Source organism: Protopterus annectens, chromosome 11.part0, assembly GCF_019279795.1.
Source record: "Protopterus annectens isolate FY-2018-M chromosome 11.part0, PAN1.0, whole genome shotgun sequence".
Lineage (NCBI taxonomy): Eukaryota > Metazoa > Chordata > Ceratodontiformes > Protopteridae > Protopterus > Protopterus annectens.
In genome coordinates this window covers 193,664,623-193,689,412 of record NC_056745.1, presented here as the reverse complement: position 1 = coordinate 193,689,412, position 24,790 = coordinate 193,664,623, and positions in this window count along the sequence as shown.

The following is a 24,790-nucleotide window of genomic DNA, read 5'->3' as shown; positions in this document are numbered from 1 at the left end:
ACAATACATTCTTACTCTTTCCCTGAGCTAAAAGCTTCCTAAGTAATAGAAATGGATGCCTTTCAACTGTATTTTCTTGTCAGGGTGTCAACAGGCAAATCTTAAGAATGTCTGTCATGTGTCACCACAGGTGCATGTGAGGACTTATCATCATGTTCAGTCCACACAACAAGTAATGGTAAAGGCTTCTCAGATGCAATTTCCTTCAGTATATCACATATCTCTATTGTTAGGAATGCGGAAAATGCTGCTCTGCTGAAGAAATCTTTTGCCTGTTTTTCACATTCAAACTAATTCAGTCTCTGTGCATCTTATTCATTTTATCAACATATCTCCTGTCAGACGAAGCCAATGCCAATAACTGTAGCATAAAACGCAGGACATGAACTGTCAGGTAAGTCACAGATCAATTTAGGACCAAAACGGCAGTGATCATGAGCAAACTGTCTCATCTGTACATGTTTATTGCTACTCTATTTCTGAAATCTTTTTTTTTTCTTTCAAATTTGGCAGTAGCATGTCAGGCAGGAATTTCAGCCCGTGTGATGTGAAAAATATAGAGTATCACGATTGGTTCACTGAGCATAACCAATTTATTATGTGTTTGAGATATGCATGTCAAGAAATTCACCTCGAGGGTGCAGCACGGCAAAGCTTGAGAGGTGACCTTTGACATTAACATTAAGAACACATAATAATAAGGAATGATTGGAGAGATCTGATCACAACTCTTTGTACTGCATGGAGTTCCAAGTGTTACCAGTAACAGAAATAATGTAGTAGCACAAAGTGTTTCACAGCTTTGAAACTCTATGACACATAGTGCTGCCACACTGACATTGGACTGAAGCAACATGTCCCTCGGTGGAACTGACAGCTTTAAAAGACGTTAGGTACTTGCTTTGCCACAGTGAAGTTTTTAATATTTGTAAAGCTAATATACATTCTCCCATTTTTCTGTGGTGGCTGGCACTGGCTGCTATATTCTAGCACAAGACGAGAGTTTAATGCACCATGAAGGTGCTCGATAACCCTGCATTTTTTTATCGATTTGTGGGCATAATCATGGCACTCCATGCACTACAAACCTGTTGTATTTTCTGGGCGGTAATTAGGTAACTTGGCAAAAAGCATGACAGTCTTGTTTCTATAGTTTTTGCTTTCCTTTTCTTCATCACTTACTTTAATTCCTTTATTCTTTCTTCAATGCCATTTATTTTCATAAAATTTGTGAAAAACACTACCATATCTGGAACAGAAGCCACGGTGGTGCAGTGGTAGCATTGTTGCCTCACAGCAAGAGGTTCTCCCGTTCGATTATTGGTTGGAGTGCGGGGAGTTCCTTCTGTGTGGAGTCTGCATGTCCTCCCCGCCGTTGGGTGGCGTTCGAAAGACATGCGTAAGTGGGCGTGCCTTTGTTGAAGGTTGGACGTCGAGCTGGCACCTCGGCATTCATGAAAATCTACTGCCAATCATTAGCAGACCGGAGTTCCGCTGTGGTGACCCCTAACCGGGAAAAGCCGAAAGACAAACAACAACAACTACCATATCTGGAATACTATGTATGCTAAAAGTGCCTGTTTTTCAGTGGTTACATAAAACACAGCAGACAGTGTTTATAACCACATCCTTTCACTTTGACTGAATGAGCACTGCTGAAAAACAGAAACATACATTTTCCATGGAATGGGCCAGGAAATTACACATGTATTCTACACCACAGCTTCTAATGTAATTTGCAAGGAAGGCCAATGTGAATTTAGTGGTGACTTGCTGTCTCTGTGCAATTAATTAAACATCTTTAGTTTTTATTCAATAATGGGACTCATGCCAGGCCACCATACATGTAATGCATCTTACATTGTGAACATTTCAGCATGAATATAGTGAAACACTTTAGAGTATTACAGAATGACACTGTGGAGTGAATATGACTATTCCCCCTCAGTGTTAATTCACCTCTGATGGTTAATGCTAGCCTTCATAAACTGTATGGCATAAACTCTATAATAATAATTTGCAGTCATGCATTCAAAACGTATTCATCCAAAAACACACCCTTGAAAAGCCGGTGCTTAATTTGTTCAATGTGCATTGATGCATGGTGACATCCTCTAAGATCAACTAATATTTGATCAAGAGCACTAAAGTTTGCAGGCTTTTCAGAAACAGATAACGCACTTAGTGCATTAGCATAAGGAATTGATATTGGTCTGTAGAATCTAGGTTTGGCATTTTCATGAGCTCAAATATTACCTGTGATTCATTTTAATGCATACAGTTTTACTTTGAACACAGCTTCATGCTTCATAAACACATGTTCTAGGACTTCACATTCAGAATGCAAGTGCTTTACTACTATCAGCTGAATTTTATTTATCCAGTTTCTCTCAAGTAATCTTGGGCCAGTATATTGCAATCATTAGGAAAAACAATGTTTCCTTTCTGTACTTTATAAGCAACTTTGATATCAGCAACTCCAATTATACTACATGATTTCTTAATAGTTATTCAATGAAAGCTCAGTAGCAAAACAGTGCATATAATTTCTTTAAAGTTCTGTCCATCCATCATTATTTATACAAGTTCCAGTGTTTCAGCAAATTTTCACAAGCTTGTCTTCTGCCTCCGTTTGTATCAGGATCCCATAGCAAATCTAACTATTACTTCATTGTTAGCTACAGATAACCATCAATGTCTCCCAAAGATCTTAGAAATTATCTTAACACCACAGAGGGGTTATATTTTAAACCAAATACAGTATTTGGCAGTAGTATTAAGATCAGGTTATATATCAGGCTACATTCTTATCAGTGCCAGGTATGCATTATCTGAGCCACTACTACGTCTTAAACAGTTCAACCTTGGCCTATCCACAGGGTTTGTGTCTGATACCTGGAGAACAGAAAATGTGACCCTCTATGCAAAGTTGACCCCCTCTAAAGACACAGGTGATTATAAATAAATCAGCTTCACCAGCCTTATATATACAGTCATGAAATGTACAGGTTCAGATGTAGTCACTAGGCATACGGTCGAGGAGGCCACCAAGGAACCTAATCCAATTTCCCAATTGCCTCAGAGCATAGTCTGGTTAAGTGACTTGCTCATAGTCCTATAGTAGGCATTTGAATGCTACACAAATCAAACTGTAGGCAACACGAAGCAGCCTGTTAACACATAGTCGTAATTATCTGTACTAAATGCCAGACTAAAACTGTTCTACCTCAGTTAAGAGCCCAACATACAATCCCTAGATTAGGAAGCTAATCCGCTATCAATTAGGCCACTGGGACACACCATTGACAAACTCATTTATGAAGACACAGGCAACTTAACTGATTTAGACCCACTCAGTATTTTTTTTTTTTAAGGGCAGGACCTGCCTCCAAGCATATCAGCCAAATGAAAATGACCCAATTATTTTAACCAAGAAAATTATAGGCTTTAAAACCTTAAACTATGCTGACAGATTAGCATAAGTCTCCCAGCTGATCCAAGGTGACCTGTGTCTGGCTTTTCGCTATCTGACCTTCTATTTCTTTGTAAAACAAGTGGCTCTATAAACACCCATACTAGGGATTTAAACATATACAAACAAATAAACAATGGAGGGATAAGTTCCAAACTTAACATATTTCCATCCTACAGAATAAGTTATCTCTACAGGTCTAGCAAAGTAATACTTTGGCTACCTTTAAATCTATTCTTGACAATTTGACGGGTAGACACAAATCATACCTCTCAACCTCTTAGTGCAAGAAATCTGAACAAAGCCAGACAAAACGGAGGTACAATGGCTCAAAAATAGTGACAGATTTTAAATATTGCTCTTATAAACTTAGAAAGTTGCTAGAGTAACAGGATTTGTGTTAACATATATTTCCAGAAGGATTTGAAGTCTGAAACTCAAATGCATCTTCAACACTCAGATCATCCCACTGATTTGCCAGAAAATCACACATTTTATGAGGAACAGACGAAAAACATGAGGCAAAAATCTGGACATTCTGTAAAAATCTAGACAGATGAGAGTTATGACACAAATTTACACCTGAGTTGTCTGTTTGGTTTGAGAAGTGAGCACTATTAAGTACTTGTAAAGGGTGGGAAGAACTTTTAAGTGTGTCTGCTTAAAGGCATATATGGCCTATGCTCCTGTGTTCATATGGTTATACTACTGAGCTAAGTTCCTCAATTAATTTATTCATTCTGGTACCAACTCAGTAAGTTTTCTAGTCTGATACTGACATTCATAGGTCACTAGGTTTAGGATTAAAATTATTCGGTGGTAAAGCTTCTTGCTGGAAGGGAGATTATGTCCATGAGTTGCTGGTCAGAATCTTCAGAAAATATAGTTAAAATAAAAGTCGGATTTTATTAACTCATAGAACAATGTACCTACTGATCCCCCAAGGTAAGTGTTATCATTGGTTGAATATATTAATGGCAACTGGATTAGGTGTAATAACTATATAATGTTGCATTTCAGCACAAGTATAAACTCACTGTGAGTGGTATTCCCCAATATGGTTTGCAAGTACACAGGGCTGATTGTGTGGAAAAGCTAAAGACAGCAGCCCTACATAATTTACAAAACAATCCAAAGTGCATGTCATGCTTCATGGCACAGTAAATGGAAGATCCCAGGTACAGGGTAACTATGCAAATGAAGGTAACTATCTGAAAAGTACAGTTGTAGTAAAATTCACAAACATTTAAAGAGTGCATCAGGGAAGGACAGCTAAGGCAGTGCTTAAATGTGAGTGTAACCATAGACTATCCAAAATAAAAGTATGCAGGAAGGGTCATAACATGCTTCCAAACAGAAGTGCTGCTCAGCAGAAGGCAACTAAGCAGCATGAGTAACCCAACAATTAAATGAATATCCAGAACTGCAGAAAAACTGATCCAGTGCAGCAGACGTACTCACAGACTTACAGCCCACACAAGCATGAAGATCCAGTCAAACATATTAGCTAGTTTAAATCAACCTAGCCACATCATACACTACCTAAAGAGAAGTAAATGGTAGCTGGTTTGAATGTACATGCAATGAGGAAAGCAACATGAATCTCCTTTGCTCATGTTCACAGACCATCATGCATGTAAATGCTATGTCTCATACTCTGCCAGGAGATCACACCACAAAGCTATCGTACAGCAAACAACTCTAATAGTTTGTGCAAAATGAATACTTCGGTATAAGCATCTGCTTTATGTGTCAAGAATGTAATCAGGCCTGCTAGTTCCTATAACCTGACACACCTAGCCACCTCATAATACAGGCTGGCTGTCCTTATTATTGCAACATGCCATGCATGGCTTAAATCTGCAAGTCACCAACTACCCTGTCTTTTGCCATGGCCAGTAATGAAGAGTTACACACATCCTGGTCTGTAAACAACATAATGCTGCATCACTTGGCAGGACAAATAAAATTATGTTCTATGCACTGTGCCATCACTGCAACCTGACTACTTCTCTATGTCCCTCCCTCCACCTACATTCATATGTGACAACAAAAGGCATGTGATCTTAAAGTGGCATACATATGAAGTACAGGAGTACTGCATGCATAATAAGCAGAAAATACATGACTGCAGCAATGGCAGTGTGCATTGTCTGACCTGTACTGTACCCTTCTATATGGTCTGGTGTTCTAACTGGTGTTCTCCATCTCCTGGAGTGTATCTGACACACAGATGACATATTCTTCATTCTGTTGTGTGTACTGAACAAGGTATGATTACACACTATTAGTATAGAATTGTACAAAGATAGGTCTGGACAGTTCCCATCACCAGCATACACACACACACACACACACACACACACACACACACACACACACACACACACACACACACACACACACTGAAGCATATAGACACTGCAGATCTGTGTCTATCCACACCTTTGCCCTTGCCTACTAAACCCTCTAGTGCTGGAGCTCAGGAAATTGTGGATGATGACTATAACTGTGTTATGCTGTATGTCATCTGAAAGGCATCCGTTACAGTGTGAAACACACAAGGATACAACCCATGCATCCACTGATGGGACCATGTCTATGGAGTTTCTCCAGGGTGCAGAGCATGCCATGCTGTATAAATTAGTGACCACAGATGAGCAGTACACATATGCAGAGATACTTGGTATTAATGTGTCACAGATGGTGTACTGGGTATGTACAGCACTCCACTCATGTTGTTTCATTGTCCTCAGTATTTGACACAGTGTTAGTGAATAGTCTGCTTACAAATTGAGGCAGCATTGTTAATGCATACCAGCATGGATCTGTGGTTACTTGGAAAAGTACAATAGGTCATGTTTGAGAACGTGACTGTTTATTTCTGAAACACTATGAAGAAAGAAAAAATGAAATGCCATAGACAGACTATGCATATTACAAAGTAACCATTAATCAGAACAGGCTGGTAGAGCTATTTTTTCCAAAATGGAAGAAATAAACACTAAAGATGTTAAATGCATTTTCTTAATAAACTGTGATAATGTGGATGAAATTTAAAAAAAAAATAAATGTGGGAAGTATATGTTGACTTAAAATTATATAATCTGAAGCACCTCATTTAGAGAACACCAACTTTCTAAAGGAAACAAAAAGGGTTTGGGATAGACAGCAACCTCTGAAGTGTTGTATTTGAAACACAGAGGGGTACATTAGTATTACTTACAAGAAAAATGTATAGTTTATGTGAAGAGGTGGCTCATTTAAGTGAGAAAGCCTAACTTTATAAGTTGTAAGCAAAGTCATTTTTTGGCAGACTTTACAATAAGTGCAGATTATAAAATAGAATAGGAATTATGCATAATCTGTGTAACAAGGAGCATAATCAGGAAGGAAAGAGTAAAGAGAAGAAAACAGATGACAAAATGTAGGATTAAAACATAGGAAGGAGACAGAAGGACAACAAGACCATGAAGGTCAATAAAGTGAGTTGCAGGAAGACACTGGAACATCTACTCTTGAAGAGCAGAGTAATGGAGAAGACATTAACAGAAATTACTTAGATAATATAACGAGTAAGCAATGGATAAACCAGGCAGGAACCAGGCAGGAAAATCCAATAACTAAAGCAAAGAAACACAGTCACTAATTCCTCCAATAGGCAAAATACTCCAACAGGAAAGTGTAGGCACTGAGGCAGGAAAACACAGTCACTAAGTCCTCCAGTGATAAAAACAGTCCGTGATATTTATTGCAACAAAAGGTAAGCGCTTTTGCAGTTAAGCTTCATCAGACCAAATACAAAATGTTAAAATGCAGTCCATTTAAACACAAGATAATAAAACATCACCCAATCACAGAAGCACATTAATTAAAAGTAAAAGTAAAACAATTAAAACTGAAAGACAACATTTCCTACAAGTACTACAGAAACAAAAAAAAAAAAACACAGAGAATAAATATATAAAAAATATAAATATATGCTCTAACTAATCTACACTATTCATACTCTCATATACAGAAATAAAAAAACAAATAAAAAATCAATAATAACGATGAATAACAACAACTACTATTTACTGCTGTACCACATCCAAAAAACCAGCAACACCTTTTCCAGATATTCTGTTTAATTCCATAGCGAATTAGTTATAAAAAGCACAATGAAAAAACTTGTCAGTTGATTTCTCTTAGCGCCTCGGCCGTATCAGCCTTTACAGAGTAACATTAACACAATGAATGCTCTCAATATTACCTCTTATATTATACTTCGCTTCAATAAATCAATGTACTTATCCGTGTGGCAAATGTACTATTTGCCAATATGTAGTACCTATGTTCCATTATATTAATGGAAAAAAATTTTAAACACAAGAATGTTTTACTTGTACAATGAAAGGCATAATATATACAATAAAATGTTCATGTAATTGTTTTTATATAGGTGAAAGCAAAAGGAGTTTAAGTGAGAGAATTAAGGAGCATGTTAGGGATATAAAGAACAATAAAATTAATAGCCCAGTAGCAGATCATTTTAATTCGGTACATAAAGGAGAAATTGATAGTTTAACGGTAACGGTTTTGGAACACATTACGTTACATTTTTCTGGTGAAAATCTATTGAAATATTTATTAAGGAAGAAGGAATCAATTTTAATAATGTAATATAATACTTTTCAGCTGAATGGGCTGAATAAGGAATGTCATTGGCAAAGTTTTATTTGATTTCAGTTGTTTTAGTCATGTATAGTGTAGATATTACTTTAAATATTTTAATTGGTTAATTGATTTATTGAAGCGAAGTATAATATAAGAGGTAATATTGAGAGCATTCATTGTGTTAATGTTACTCTGTAAAGGCTGATACGGCCGAGGCGCTAAGAGAAATCAACTGACAAGTTTTTTCATTGTGCTTTTTATAACTAATTCGCTGTGGAATTAAACAGAATATCTGGAAAAGGTGTCGCTGGTTTTTTGGATGTGGTACATCAGTTTTTCATTTGAAGTGGTTAGAATTTAACAACTACTATTTACTTCTGGAGTCTTCTCTTCTTTAATAAGGGCTTAATAGAAGCCCTCTCATTCAGACCTCTCCCTCTATCTGCATGGAGCATGATAATCCAATAGGTCTCCCTATGTTCTGCATGTGTAGTAATATCACCTTCCCTAACACTGGGAAAGATAGCCTCAATAAGTGCAGATTATAAAATAGAATAGGAATTATGCATAATCTGTGTAACAAGGAACATAATCAGGAAGGAAAGAGTAAAGAGAAGAAAACAGATGACAAAATGTAGGATTAAAACATAGGAAGGAGACAGAAGGACAACAAGACCATGAAAGTCAATAAAGTGAGTTGCAGGAAGACACTGGAACATCTACTCTTGAAGAGCAGAGTAATGGAGAAGACATTAACAGAAATTAACTAACAAATGGATGAAGGGTAAGTAAAAAGAAAAGGAAGATACAGGTGATGAAACTATTATTGTTCACAACAAACAACATTAAACAAGACAAAAGATGAAAAGAGGTACTAAAATGGGTGATGCAGAAAAAGGTGGCTATAGCATACTTGCAGGATATTAGTCTGAAACAACAGAAATGTATGCAGAGAAGAAAGGAAATGACTGGTATGGCAACTCATGATTCATAGAAATGTTGCCTGCTTTGTTTAGACAGGATGAACTGTACTTCTCCAGTTTAATGTCATTCGTAATGATGCAAAATCTGTATGACACTAAACTATATTAAAACATAATTTGCATGACTATAAATCAGTCAGCTAAGCAGTTTAAACAACTGCTTAGCTAAATGCCCTACTGTCATGTGAAAGTAAATACCAGAAGGATACATAAAAATACAGATTGTTAGCATAATCTACATCCACAATCTCCCCACCCATCCCAGTTACAGATCACCACAGGTAGCAGACATGAAACACATAGACACAAAAATACAGTCTTTATCACTATGTTCTTAAGTACATACAATCATTCTAACCACTCATGTGCTGTCCTACACACACACACACACACACACACACACACACACACACACAAACACATTCACAGATATATGCATACACACACTACAGACACACCTAGACACATATGTATGTCTGCATACACACACTCACACACACACACACACACACACACACACACACACACACACACACACACACACACAAACACACACACACTCACACACATACACACATACGAGTGCATACATATATGCATACACAGACACACAAACACATGAGCACATACATACATACACATTCACTGGTTACACAACCACATACACATATGCCTGCTTGCACAGACACATACACATGTATATATATATATATATATATATATATATATATATATATATATATACACACACACACACACACACACACACACACACACACACACACACACGCTTACATATTCACACACATGAACACATGCACACATGCACACACATGCAGGTGCATACATAAAAACATACATGCATTTGCATACAAACATACATATCTGCATACCCACATACATTTTCACACAAACTCGTGTGAGTGCATGTGTAAACTCATGCACACACACACACACACACACACACACACACACACACACACACACACACACACACCTGTACAAAGGCAGACACACATCTACTGTCAGCATACTCCATAATCTCCACATCCACCACCAGCTACGGATCACCTCAGGTAGCAGGCATCAAACACATAGACATATATGCTCTCTCAATAAGCACATAAGTACATACAATCAAACTAACCACTCATGTACTTTCCTAGTACAAACACACACACACACACACACACACACACACACACACACACACACACACACACACACACATTCAGTCATGCACATACAAGCATACATATTTGCATGCACCCAAACACACACACACATATCTGCATGTGCATATGTATGCATATACAGGCATTCATATTCACACAGATACATATTCATGCACCTGCACACAAAAAACAAGACGCACATTCACATAAAAACATACATATTTGCATACCCACCAGTAGTCATGTGAGGACATATACGAACATACACACAGAGACTACACTACACTACTTAATTGGGCTGGCAATTTGAGCAAAGGTGAAACTGCTCCACTTCACCCTGCTCAGATTCTCTCACTGTAATGCACAGGTGCATGCTGCTAAAGTGCACACCATTGTGTACACTGCTCTGCACAGATCCCATGTAATATGGATGTCTGTGACTCACCAAATCACCATATTACATAACAGCCCTTGCAGTGCAGTGCACTGGAATGCCCTAGAATTTAATTAGCATAGGACATAATTTGCATGCAGCTCCAAAAAGCATCAGTACTAAGTAGACCCAAGCTGGGTTATTTCACAGTGAGCAATGTTCTACTTAAAACAAAGGTCTTTAAGAATCACAAACCCCTTGCATAGTAAACAAAGTTCCTTATGAGGTTTTAGTTCTATGCAATCTGCCAATGATTTCTACTTTTTTTTTTTCATTTCTGATAGAAGTACATCCAAGTATATAATAAGATAAATATTTCACATTCTTCTTCTTTCAGCTTTTTCCCATTTAGGGGTCGCCACAGCAGATCACTGTCCGCTCATGATTGGCAGTGGAGTTTTACGGTGTCGAGTTGCCAGCCTGGCACCCAACCTTCCACAGAAGGCACACACATGCACACACTCACACCTACGGCCAATTTAGAGTGTCCAATCCACCTACAGCATGTCTTTGGGATGTGGGAGGAAACTGGAGCACCCGGAGGAAACCAACGCGACCACAGGGAGGACATGCAGACTCCACACAGATGGCACCCCAGCTGAGGATCGAACCGGAGAACCTCTTGCTGTGAAGCGGCAACGCTAACCGCTGCACCACCGTGGCCGCCCAAAATGAATATTTCACTTTATAGAGTCATAAAAAAGGTGAAGTTGACATTTATAGATTGACTAAAACAAAGAAAGAAAAAAGATGCTTTATTTATTTATTTTTATTTACTTATTTATTTATTGGCCTTTGATTACAGGGAAAGTCCAACTGGGTAAAAGCCCATTTTCAGCAGAGGCCCAGGGAGAAAAGCTCCAAAGTATTACAAAACATTTTAAGAACAATAATTTTACAAACTTTAAAAATAATGCAAAAACATTTACAATTTAAATAATTATGCCAAATTAAACATATTATGAAAATACTGGTTAAGAATATATATATATATATATATATATATATATATATATATATATATATATTATGTGACAATGACTTAATATTTAGAGAAATTTTAGCAAGTTTATTATAAAAAAGTAAGTTATTATAATACAAACAGGAACTGCATTATGAAGTGAGAGAAAGCAGCCTTATGGTATATTTAGAGAGAAAGCCAGGGAAAGAAATTGATAGAAGTAAGGAAGTGAGTGAAGAAGGGGTAAGGAAGTGAGTGAAGAAGGGAGAGTAATGTAGGTATAAGCTATGAATTAGTATTTGTTCATATTTAGGGATAAAGCTTATCCTGGTCTTGATCAAGAAAAGAGACAGCTTTTGGCTAGGAAGTCTTTCAGAATAGTTTTCAAAGATGGGAGGGAGAGTATGATTAATACATGTTATAATATGTTAATACAGGTCTACTTCTATATACCAAAATTTCATAAGATCGAAGGCCTAAAAACTGAGACCATAAACCCGAATATGCACATTCCTGAAACTTTACAAGGTCAAGTCCCATAATACAGAAAACCAGAAAGCACATATAACGTACCTACACCCCACCTATACAAAACACCCAAAAAAACCCACATAAACATTACTTCATAATACCACTATTACAATTCAAAGCACCACTTTTACATTTCTACATATCATAGCATTTGTCAGACTCAAATTATGCACTAAACATAATATAAACACATTAAAAACATGTTCGGCATACTTTTATTAAACTACCTCAAAGGTCAGTCTATGCAGAATTAAAACCTAGAAGTATTTTTCTCTGCTTCACTTTAAAAGGGGGGCTAAGCCCCCCTGCACTCCCCGCAAATTAAATATACCAACTCCAAAATCGTACTACTTTGAGAACAATGGTAAATTCTCACCAATACGTGTTCATTTACATAGTCCGTTCTAAATAAAAACATACCGTTTAATCATTACCACTTCGGAATCATTTCAAAACTGTAAAACTCAAAAAAATTCTACAGTGACACCTCTACCTTGGAACATAACTTCTGCCATACTTCTTTTACTTGCTTACTATAAATCCTTAAAGAGACAGTACAGACTTACACCACTTATCATTTATCTTCTACTTACATTTCAGTATTCTTGGATTCGACCTTAAAAAGTTTCAGGAATACGCTTACTCAGGTTTACTGACTTGGTTTTCAGGTCTTCGAACTTATGAGATTTTGGTATATAGAAGGAGACCAGTTAATACATATGTACCAGGGCAGTTGCAGATTCATTGCTAATAGCACATTTTATTCTGATGAGAAAACAGGAAAAACATATGAAGCTAAAGCATTAGTGTTGTCACCTCACAGCAAGATGTTCTCCCGTTCGATTCTCGGCTGGAGCGCCTTCTGTGTGGAGTCTGCATGTCCTCCCCGTGGTCTAGTGATGGCTAAAGACATGCAGGTAGGTGCATGCGTGAATGGGTGTGCCTTCTTTGAAGGTTGGGCGTTGGGCTGGCAACCCGGCACTATAAAAATCCACTGCCGATCATTAGTGGGCCGGAGTTTCACTGTGGCGACCCCTAACGGGGAAAAGCCCAAGACTTTTTAGCAAGAAAGTTGTTTATGTAGCTGCATACATCTTCTGTAATGCTTTTTATGTTGACAAAAAAAACAAGCAAGAAACTTCAGCAAAGGCTTGCAACATCATATCAATGCCATAATAAGAAAAGACAAATATGTTTTATTTTCCATACACATTTTAAGAAATTTTGTGTTTTATACTATGGAGATTATGAGTCCTTCTGAAAAGTGGATGTGATATTCAGCAAAAGCTTCAACACCATGTAAATACAATAATAAGAAAAAAAATAGTTATATCGTATAGATGTATTTACAAGTTTTAAGAAATTTTGTGTTTTATGGTATGCAGGCTATTAGTTCTTCTGAAAGAAGATGTGGCATTGAGTTATTGCTTGACAAGACATAACTTTTTTGACTTTTGATAGAGTGAGATGGCCTGTTAACTCCAATCTCACCTCCACCCCCTCACCCCAAATGAATTTATTAGTATCAAGACAGAATTGAAAAAAAGGAAATTGAAGTAAAAACATTTTCATCCAGTGAAGTGAATGTTCTGGGGTGTACTATTTATACATGTCAACTACTTTAATCAGGAACACTGGAAGAAGCCAAAAATAATGAAGAGACAAAAGGTTAAATCAGGGACACATTGAAATGTTATTCTAATTCACTTGAAAAGTTACTGGAATTATTTTTGCATCAAAGTACAGTTGGGTAAATAAACCTAACATAACGGTAGATGTTTGAATGATCACTGCTGCAGGTACTATATCCTGCCAAGGATATAACAGCCAGGCAGCTTCCAAAGCTTGAGGGCATCGTCCACATGCCCAAACTGTCAGGCAGCTCAAGTTGTGCTGACTAAAAACAAGTTTGGTCATGAAGCCCTTCAGAGCTTTCCTGCCAACAGACAGGGGGAGGCTAGGCCCTGAAAGGACAAAGCTAGAAAGAACAAAAAATAACCTAGCATAAAAAGCACACTAAAGCATAAGTGGGATGGAGGGGGAGCAGCTACTGCAGCAGTGATCATTCAAACATCTATTGTTATAGCAAGTTTATTTACACAGCTTTACTATATTATTGATCACTGCTGTAGTAGCCTTACATATATGAGTAGATTTTCCGAGCTAGCAACATTTGGGAGGTGGAAGGAGTAGAGTCCAGGAACCTCTAGAGAATGGTCCTAGCAAATCCTGATCTGGATATAGGGAATGAATTAAGCTTATAGTGCTTTCCAAAAGTATGCACAGAGGACCAAGCAGTAGCTTCTAGAATACTTCTAGAATTCAACCCTTTCCATAAAGTGATAGGTGAGACCAAGGCCCTGGCAGAGTGGGCCTTCACCCTGCCTGGAATAGTTTTGTTATGGTGAGTATGGCAGAAGTTAATTGCCTTAGACAACCATTTGGGAATGGTTTTGGCAGAGGCTGTCCCTTCATCTTACCTTCACAAGAAATAAACAATTGATCCAAAGATCTAAAAGACTTCTATCAAGACAGTACCTGAGTTGGGACTTTCAAGATGGCAGAACACTTACCAACAGCTTAATTTCAGCTCTCCTAGTGTGAAAAAAGAAACTGTGAGATAAGGGCCAGTAACTCTGCTAGTTTTAGTAAATTCAGTTACTGGCTAGTAAGTACACTGCCTGGATGCCAGCAAAGAAAAACATAGACAATCTGAAAGAAAACCATCTAGTAATGGTAAAGAGAAAACAATGAGTGGGTAGAATCCTGCAGCTGTTCAGCAAAAAGCGGTTCAAGCTCCAACTTTGGTGCAAGACATGGATTCCAGTAATCTAGAGGAAAAATAAATCAAATGTGCTCAGAGCTAATTAAAATAAATGAAACACTGAAGAAGTATATAACTCAAATGACAAAAGGCTTTAAAAATGGAAGAAGCTTTAAACAGTAATTCAGATAAACTAATAAAACTGCAAAAGTCAGAGGTCAAAATGAAGAAATGATTCGATGAGTATGAGACTGCTCAAGAAGAGCTGTTTCAAAAATGGTAGCATTAGAGAACAGAACACACATGAAAAAAATGAGATTTTCTGCTGTACCAGAGAAACTGGAAAAAACAGACTGTATTCATTTTATGGAAGTGCAAATAAGTAAATTGGACTGGTATTCCACAGCAGGACTTGTTAATCAAAAGGGGTCAGCATATGTATGCCCCAAACCTGGCCAGGAGTAAGCAGCCAAAACCTGTATTAGTAAAGATGCAATCATACTAGCAGAAAGACTTGATCTTGACAAAACTGTGGCAGAAGGGCAAAATGTTAAAAATTGGAGAGAGCAGAGTGTTTGTGGGAAAAGATTATTCACTGTACACCAGGCAAAAAAAGCAAATTTATCCCAGCAATCATGGAATGTTGACAGGCAGGTTTGAGAGTCCAGCTGCTGTGTCCAGCTGTCTTCAGAATATTTTTCTTCCTGTGGGGTCAGTCATTTTGTGATGCAAAAATGGCTAAGGAGAAATCACAAAAGTTTGTCCAACAAAAAGTGGGCCATCAAACAGAAGGGGACTCTCCTTCTCATTCTTTTGACAATAAAGCGCATAGAGAGCCTTTGCCAGTGAAATATTTTAGCAATGTTCCAAAGGAAAATGCTTGAGAGTCAAAAAAAGGAGTTGATGAGAAGAATCTGGAGCACCTTGGACTTGAACCAGAGTCTGGGGTTGACAGAAGACCAGTAACACTGAAATTAGTGAATAAATGTGTGATTATAAAGCACAAATCACATTTGTGAAATATGGCTTAACAAGAAAAAGTGGAAAGACTGGACTTTTGCTGACTTTGTTAAACTTATGAGGACCTGAAAAGTTTATACACTCTTCATGTCATTAATGTCTGGAAGGCCACTAAGGGGAAGTGAAAAACATAATTGTCACTAAAACAATTTTTGTTCTTAACACTATTTGTATAAAACACGTCATGATATAAATTGCACATTGTACAGTAAAGCATTTTCAGTTATTGTTGCATGTGATAAAGATACTGAAGTAAACAAGCACGTTTTTCTTCCTTTTTTATTTTTATGAAAAAGTAGATGTTATAATGTAAAAAAAGAAGAAAGGCTGAACAAATGTATGTTTACGTTAATATGCTGTAATCTTGGGTTGTTGAAGTGAGAGATGGTGTAAAAGTGCACAGATTATAATATATGTAGAGTTGATATGTTTTGTCTTACTTTTGCAAAGGTAAAGGCCCTTGCCTTAATCTACTAACAATTTTTGTGTAAGCAAGTAAATAAGTGAACACTGCATGTAATGAAAAGTTATCCTTTAGCAAATAAATATTCAGTGTCAGTTGAGAAGTATGCGCTGAGAACAGCTGCATATTTTGCTCTTATGTTTCCAGAGAGCAAGCTGACTACAGGGTAAGGCAATAAAAGCCAGAACACTTTTTTCAATTAATCTTTTCTGAATGCAAACACGCTATTTTTCAAATATGGGAGGAGAATAAAGATAAGACAAGAACAGGCAGCAATTAGTATAAGTAGGAGCACAGGCTGTGATCTGCATCTTAGAATAGATAACCTTAATTTTAGTTTAAGTAATGCACGTGTTTGCAGCTGTCAGTTTGGGGAAATTGTTACTGTCATGAGAATTAAACTTCATTATTTAAAGATGTACATATTTTGTATGTTTGTTTTAAGATAGTAAGTTATGGGAGTGTTGTGTGTGTGTGTGTGTGTGTGTGTGTGTGTGTGTGTGTGTGTGTGTTTCATTTTTTTTTGTTTGAAGGTTTTCATTAAAATAAAAAGTCCTGTAAAATGTGCCATGCTTTCACATGGAGATGACAAGAAACAACTGTTTAAAAGATCAACCTGCCAAAAATGTGTGGGTGCATGTAACACAAAAGATGGAAACAGACATTTTATAAAGTTGTCATATATAATAGGTAAGAGTAATAACTTCTTATTATAATGGCTACTCTATCCATAGTATTTTGAATGTAAATGGCCTCACAGGTGTAGACAAAAAGGAAAGAATATTGAATTATATTAAGAAATACAGATTGCAAACAATAATGCTACATGAGAAACATCTGGAAAGAAGTTAGCATGTGAATTTGATAAAGAAAGGATTTCAGGATGGATATTCAGAGGAGTAATAGCTGAAGGAAAAGGGGAGTACTTATATTAATTGAAAGAGGACCTCTAATAGTGATAGAAGGGAGCATAATAATGGTAGATTTGTGATAATAAGGGGCTACTAGCAAGGCAGGTGGGTAATACCAGCACTTATTTGCATTCCACCTAAAACTGCTATTATGGAGCTTAAGAAGATTTTGGGAGAAATAATCAGCTTTCAGCAGGGAATATTACTGATAGGTGGGGACTGGAATTAGATTAGCAACTGTTAGGATGTATCTGGGGGACCTAGAAGGGAAATATGACAAAAGAGGGTAGATTTCTGAAGAATTTATGAAAATATTTCCTATGGAAGACATGAATTCAGTAGTAGGAACTCAGAAAGAATCTGCATATTATTCTCCAAGATACAGAAATTATATTTCACAGGAATGTTTGCATTTAACTGAAAGCTTCAACACCCATCCAATAACTATTACAGATCATGCACCAACAATAATTAAGATAAAAATGGAGGGTAATAAAGTAAAAATAAGACATCGGCACTTCCCCACCTAACTGTTAAAAAGATAGGAATTCAAGGAATGAATGGATAGTGGAAATTGTTCAAGTTATTATGGGAGATACAAATTTCTTCACAAGTTATAGTTAGTGAGTGGGATAAAATGTAAAAATCACCTATGTCACAAGTGATAATTCAATAAAGGTCTGTTTAAAAAATGAAAGTGGAGTTTGCAAATGGAGTAGAAATAAAAGAAAAAGAGATGTGGTTAAGAAGTAAAAGGAATTATTTAGAGGGCTGACAAAGGTTAAAGTATTGCAGGATAAGGAAACTCTCACAGAATAAGAAGAGGCGCAACTGCAGACTGCTAAAAAAGAAAAGAAGGGAATATCTGGATAATAAGCATGGGTTTAGAAAGATTGCTGTTATGCAACTGTTTTTTTTTTAAATAATAACACCAGAGCTCAAAAACTTTTAGCACAACTTAGGAGACAGAAAGTATAAAGGGTTGTTGCCAAACCTGGGGAGTATATAACATGAAGAATACCAGAGATCTTGTAGGGTATTAGACATATTTCAGAAATTTTATGAAAATTTGTATAAAGCAGAGAAATGTGGAAATCGATAAAGAGCACAAATTGAAATATTTATGGAAGACTTAACTGTACAAAGGTTAGAGGTAGATGAAGTTCCATAATTAACAGATAAGACAGTAGGAGATGAGACAAATATGGAGACATATGATCAATCTGCAGGAAAGTCTCCAGGAACAGATGGTATTGCTATGAAAGTTAAAAAGCTAGGAGGGAAGAAAGTGATAAAGATCTGGAAGGTTTTGTTTAACAGTATTTTAAAAGGAGGATAAGCACCAACATCCTGGAAAAAAGCGGTGGTGATTGTATCACCTAAAGACAGCAAAGACCCATTAGACCCAGCTTCATATAGCACCATTTCAGTGTTAAACCATGATTATACATTGTTTATGTCTAGAATGGTTAAAAGAATGGCAAAGGTGTTGCCAAAATTGATAGATATGCATCAATATGGTTTTGTGAAAGGAAGGCAAACATTTGACAACATTAAGAGAACAACAATGATCCAGAGGGAAGCAAAGTGTAAGAAAATACTGCTGTTGTAGGTGAGTCTTGATGCAAGAAAAGCATCTGACAGACTAAGCCAGGATTTTATGAGTACAGCAATGGAAGCATTTGCATTCTCTGATATAATAATAAGGTTAATCAGGAGGATATATGAGGGGTCGCAGACAAAAATTAAAGTGCAAGGGTTCCTCTCTGGCAAGTTGTGTTGAACAGAGGAACAACGCAAGAAATTCCTCTTTCCCCTTTATTATTTGATTTATATTTAAAGTCACTGGCAAAGAAAATGGGTCTATATTATAACATCAAAGTCTTAAACTTTGAATGTTATAATATTGAACCCTATGCACCGAACGCTGAAAATAGCGAAGCTGCAGAATATCGAATACTTTCCTAGGGAAAGTATTCGGTGGGTCATTTCTGCAGCTTTGCTATTTCCTCAACTGTGGAGTGAAGGTTATGGACTGGGTTAAGGTAAGTGTACGAACAGATCGGGTTAAGGTGAGTGTGAGATAGTTAGGGACCTTAGGGTTAGGGAGCGGGTAAGGTCAGTGTGCGATAGGGACCTTAGGGTTAGGGAGAGGGTAAGGTGAGTGTGCAGTAGTTACAGACCTTAGGGTTAAGGTTGGGTTAAGGTAAGTGGATAGCTAGTAGTGTATGTATAGTTTAGTGTAGGATTTTGTGAAGTGTATGTGTGTGGATTATTTATTTTGGTGTGCTTGTATTGTGTGTATGTTTGTCGGAACAGCAAATTTTTTCCCTGGGAAAAAATTCACTATTCTGAGTGTTCGATGTTATAGTCTTTTGATTGAAATGATTCGATACTATAACATTTGAAGTTTTAAGACTTCGATGTTATAATATAGACCCAGGAAAATAAGGGGCTCGGAAACTGAAGGACATAATTGATATGGTAATCAAAAAAAAGTTGGCTTTTTTGCAGACAATATTATTTTGTACCTAATAAAACCAGAAAAGGACATCTCAGTGTTGTGGATCATTATGTGACAGTTTCAGTTTTTAGGATATAATATTAATAGAGATGAAAGAAAGGCTACAACTGTAAACTATGTACCCACACATGAAATGATCCAGCCAATACCCATATTTAGGGGGATAAGATAAAATGAAGTATTTAGGAGTATGGATTAAAAAGGATTCTGTTATGGCAGCTAAATGTATATTCAAAGAGACTAAACAAAAGATAATAGAAAAACTGAGAAACTGGACAATATTGTTTATGGATATGGCTAGCAAGATACAAACAGTGAAAATATTTTTAGTGCCATTAGTTTTATATGCAGGTCACGCATATTTTTATCAACCAGAGGAGAAGTTGTGGACAATAATAAATAAACAGTTGAAGAAATTTATCTGGGGGAAAACAAGAGAGAAGTTGGATAAGCTGATGCTTTCAAAAGAACAAGGTGATTTAGGATTACCTCATTTGAAGAGACGTATTAGAACTACACAGTTATGGCTCATATAAATGACACAAGCAGTAAGCTATAATTCAAAGTGGAAAGGGGTGATGATGAAACATGGAGACGATTCAGTAAATAAGGAACAAGTGAGATTTTGGAAGCAGATTCTTAAGGGGTATAGCAACAGTCATACAGAATATTATATATATATGATGTACAAAAAGTACTTTAAGAATGAAACCATCACTTGAATGGAGGAAGGAGATTGTGCCAATAGGGGTGACTGCAATTAGGGATACAAAGGATAGGCAATACAGAACTGGAATTTATTGGAGAAAACTGGCAAAGGAACCAAGCTATTAGGAGCAAATAACTAGAGAGGCCAAGGTAATAGAATTGGAAGAGGCCAAGGAGACATTTGCAATGCAGGCAAGTGACTGCCTTCCCTACCATGGATTGATATCAGAATATAGGCAAAAAGAAAGGAATATGGGAATCCTAGGTGAAAGACCTTCTCTGGTTGAGATTTTTGTAGACTCTAGAACAGAAGCTGTAGTTAAAAAGGGATAATTATTAGGGCATATAAATATCGCACAATAACTATAGGAATGGGGTGCTGCAGTAGCGTCAACTCACAGTTAGACATTGCCCGTTCGATTCTCAGTTAGAGCGTCTTCTATGTAGCGACATGCGTGAATGGGCGTTCCTTCGTTGAAGGTTGTGCATTAGGCCCGGCAAGCCAGTACGTAAAAATCTACTGCCAATCATTAGCGGACCGGAGTTCTGCTGTGGCGATCCCTAACCGGGAAAAGCCGAAAGACACAAACAAACCACAGGAATCACTCAGAGGAGGTTAGAAAATGTCTGGAACAATGACTGGATAAGAAATTCACAAGGAAACAATGGGAAGCAATGGAAGGGCATGTGCATGTCCTCCAAGTATGCAATAAAGTCTAGAAGATTTAGGATTTTTACTTGGAAGTGTTTGCATAGCTAGTTTTATTCCCCAAGCAGACTCCAAAGCATATTTTCTCAATTAGATGGCAAATGTTGGAGGTGTGATAGGGGAAGAAAGAGGAAACTGGGAAACTGTTTTGAGAATGTAAAAAGTAGGCTGACTTCAAAAATTCCCTACAGAGTACTCTGGCAGAAATATTGGGTAAGGAAATAGGTATAAGTAATGATTTTTTTTTGAGCTGGGATACAAGATCTGAATTGCCTAGACGTAGAAAGGCCTTGCTAAGTTTAATTCTGGTGGCTGCCAAAAAAGCAGTTACCAAAAAATGGAAATTAAAGTCTAAATCCACTGTATTTCACGTATTGAATATTATAACAGAGGTAAAAGAAATGGAAGTGGGATCTTTAGAAAAGGAGAGGAGCAAATTACATAGAAAAAAATGGAAACTGCAGGAACAATACATGCGGAATAATGTTTTGGAGGAATGAGACTTAAGGGAAGGCAGGAATTGAGCAATTTATGTAATGTTGGATTAATGATAGTTCCACACATAAAAACATATGCAATGTATAATGTCTGTAACTAGGAACATGTTAAAATGGTTCGTTTTCCTTAAACAGATAATTCAATAAAGGTGTTAAAAAAGATAGCACCTGAGTTGTCTGTGGATATCCAAGGTATGGATTATCCTTTCTCCCTCATTTTTAGGTTCAGGAAAGAAAACACGGAGATGGATACTTTGGCTTAAAATAAACTTGGATACCACTTTAGGCATAAAAGAAGGATTACTTCTCAAAAAAAAACTGTCCTTGTGAAAAATGAGATAAGTTTGACTAATTATAAGAGCTTGCAACTCAGACACCCTTCTTGCAGAGGTCAGAATAGTCAGTAAAACTGTTTTCCATATTAAAAACCTCAAGTAAGCCAAGTTAGCTGGTTCAAATGGAGCAAGTGTTAGCTTGTCTAACAAAATTAAAATTCAAAGGAAGAGACACCAGTTTTCTTGGAGGCCTCTCATGCAAAACCCATTTCAAAAATATTTTGACATGAGACTGTATTGAAAGAGGATGATCCCTGGGTAGATCTACCAAAATGGTTAATAAATGAACCTTAACAAAGGAATAAAAAAGACCATAGGATAGTAACTCACACAAATATTGTAAAACAGAGAACAACTAGCCTTGAATAGCTGTTGGTTATGTTGTTAGCACCAACTAGAAAACATTTTCCATTTGCTAATATATGATTTTCTAGTAACAAGTTTTCTTGCTTCCATCAGTATCTACTGAATGTCCTCAGTAAACAGGTGCCTAAATGGAATTAAGACCCTATCACCCAGGCTGTCAGTTGAAGGTGACTGGGGTTGGGGTATATCAAACACCCCTGTGCTTATGTGAGTAGATCTAGTCTGTGAGGAAGCTTATGGTAATTGCCCGTGGCCATTTCCAAAAGAAGAGAGAATCACGGTTGCCAGGACCAGAAGGGAGTCACCACAATGATCTTGGAAGAGTCCTTCTGAATCTTCGGAGGTACCCTGAATTATTAGTGGAAAGGGTGGAAAAGCATACAGGAATATTCTTTCCCAAGGAAAAGAAAACACATCTGTCTTCCAGGCCTTCTTGCATGGAGTTCTGGGACAGAATTTTGCCAGGTGATTGTTCAGAAATAAGGCAAATAAGTCAGCTTGAGGAATTCCCTAAAGGTGTACCAAATCTTGGAAGACCCCCCCGGTCTAGTTTCCATTCATGAGGTTCTACCTTGTTCCTGCTCAGCTTGTCTGCCACACTATTTTGCTCTGACAGAATGCAGGATGCCTGTAAAATGAGACCGTACTGAGAAGCTATATCCTAAGCTAACATGGCTAGTGTGCAAGGGGATACAACCTGGTTCCTCTTGCTTGTTGATGTACCCCCATGACTGTGGTATTGTCTGTAACTACTTGAAGATATCCCAGGGACCAAAGATGGTTTAGAGAGTTAGGTCCCTTGATCAAGGCAAGCAACTCCTTGATATTTATGTGTTTGCATCTGTCCTTGGTGTCCCACACCTCCTGCATTTTTATCCCTCCTGAAACTGCTCCACAAGCAAAATATGAAGAGTCTATGGTGACTGACTGCTATGGAGCAGGGAGGGAAAATGGCAGACCTGGATTTAAGGATATCTGTTGTCTCCACCAAATGACGTCTCTTCTGACAAACCCCAGAACTGTGATTTGAAAAAGCTAAAGGGTGTTGGTGCTGGGACAAAACAGATTTCAGATGCCACTGTATCCTTCTCTTGTGGAGTCTTGCCATGGGTTATAATGAGAATCATGGATGTTATAAGATCCAAATCTTAAGGTATTATCTCACAGTGACTAATGTCTGACTGGAAAATCTTACAAATAAAACTAGTTATAGATATTTTGATTTTCCTGTGGAAGAAAAGCTCTTTGAACTGAGGTGTCTAGTTGACATCCCAAGAACACAATCCTGTGTGAAGGAGTCAAGAAAGACTTTAAAATGTTCTCTTGGAATCTCCGCTTGTCTAAGAGATTTCTCACCCAAAAGAGAAAGAGAGACATTCCCGGCACTTTGAAAAAGATTCTTCAAAGATAAGCAAGTCATCTAAATATGGAAAAATGTGGATACCTGTATCCTGTAGTGAGCTATAACTGGAGACAGATACTTTGTGAACAATCTTGGTGTTGTGAATAGTCAAAAGGATAAGGCAAAGAACTGAGAATGTTTTCCAAACATAAAAAAGAATGTCTGAAGTCTGGATGAATATGGATAAGCAACCTTTAGGTCTAGTGTTACCAGGAAACTTGAAAGAGGAAGAAGAGGTAAGTGGTTGTAAAGCGACATCATTTTGAATTTGGATACTATTGCAAACAGATTTAGGAATGGAAGATCCAGAATTGGTTTCCAAACATTTTCTTTCTTTGGCACTAGGAATATCCTTGAATAAAAACCCTTCCCCACCTGGGAAGGAGGAAATGGTTCTATCACTCCTTATAACCACAGAGTCTGATTTGGAGGATGAGGAAAAAGCCACTGCAAATGAGGAATTTACTCCCACTGCTATCTGTAACCTTGAAGAATAGTTTTCAGAACCCATTTGTCTTAAACTATCTGCTGCTAAAGAGAAAAATGGAGATTCAGACTTTCTTGAAGAAAAAAGGGACCAGGGTCTGGAAGGGTCACAAGGTCTCTTGAATAGTCATTCAGACTTGTTGGACTGTCCTTGGTTTTGGGAGGTTTGAGACTTCTTTTAGGAACCACCTTCCCATTTCTTTTTAAACATCTATTTACCTGTATTTTGTTGAAACTATTTTTTCTGCTTTTGCCAAAATTGGATGAGGAGATAGAAAATACCTTGGAAATTTCAGAAAAAGAGGGCTGAAAAATCTTAGAGAATACCTGAATCAACTTGTCCCCTTCATCATACTTTTTGATCACCAATGGAGCAGAGGGGCCAAACAGT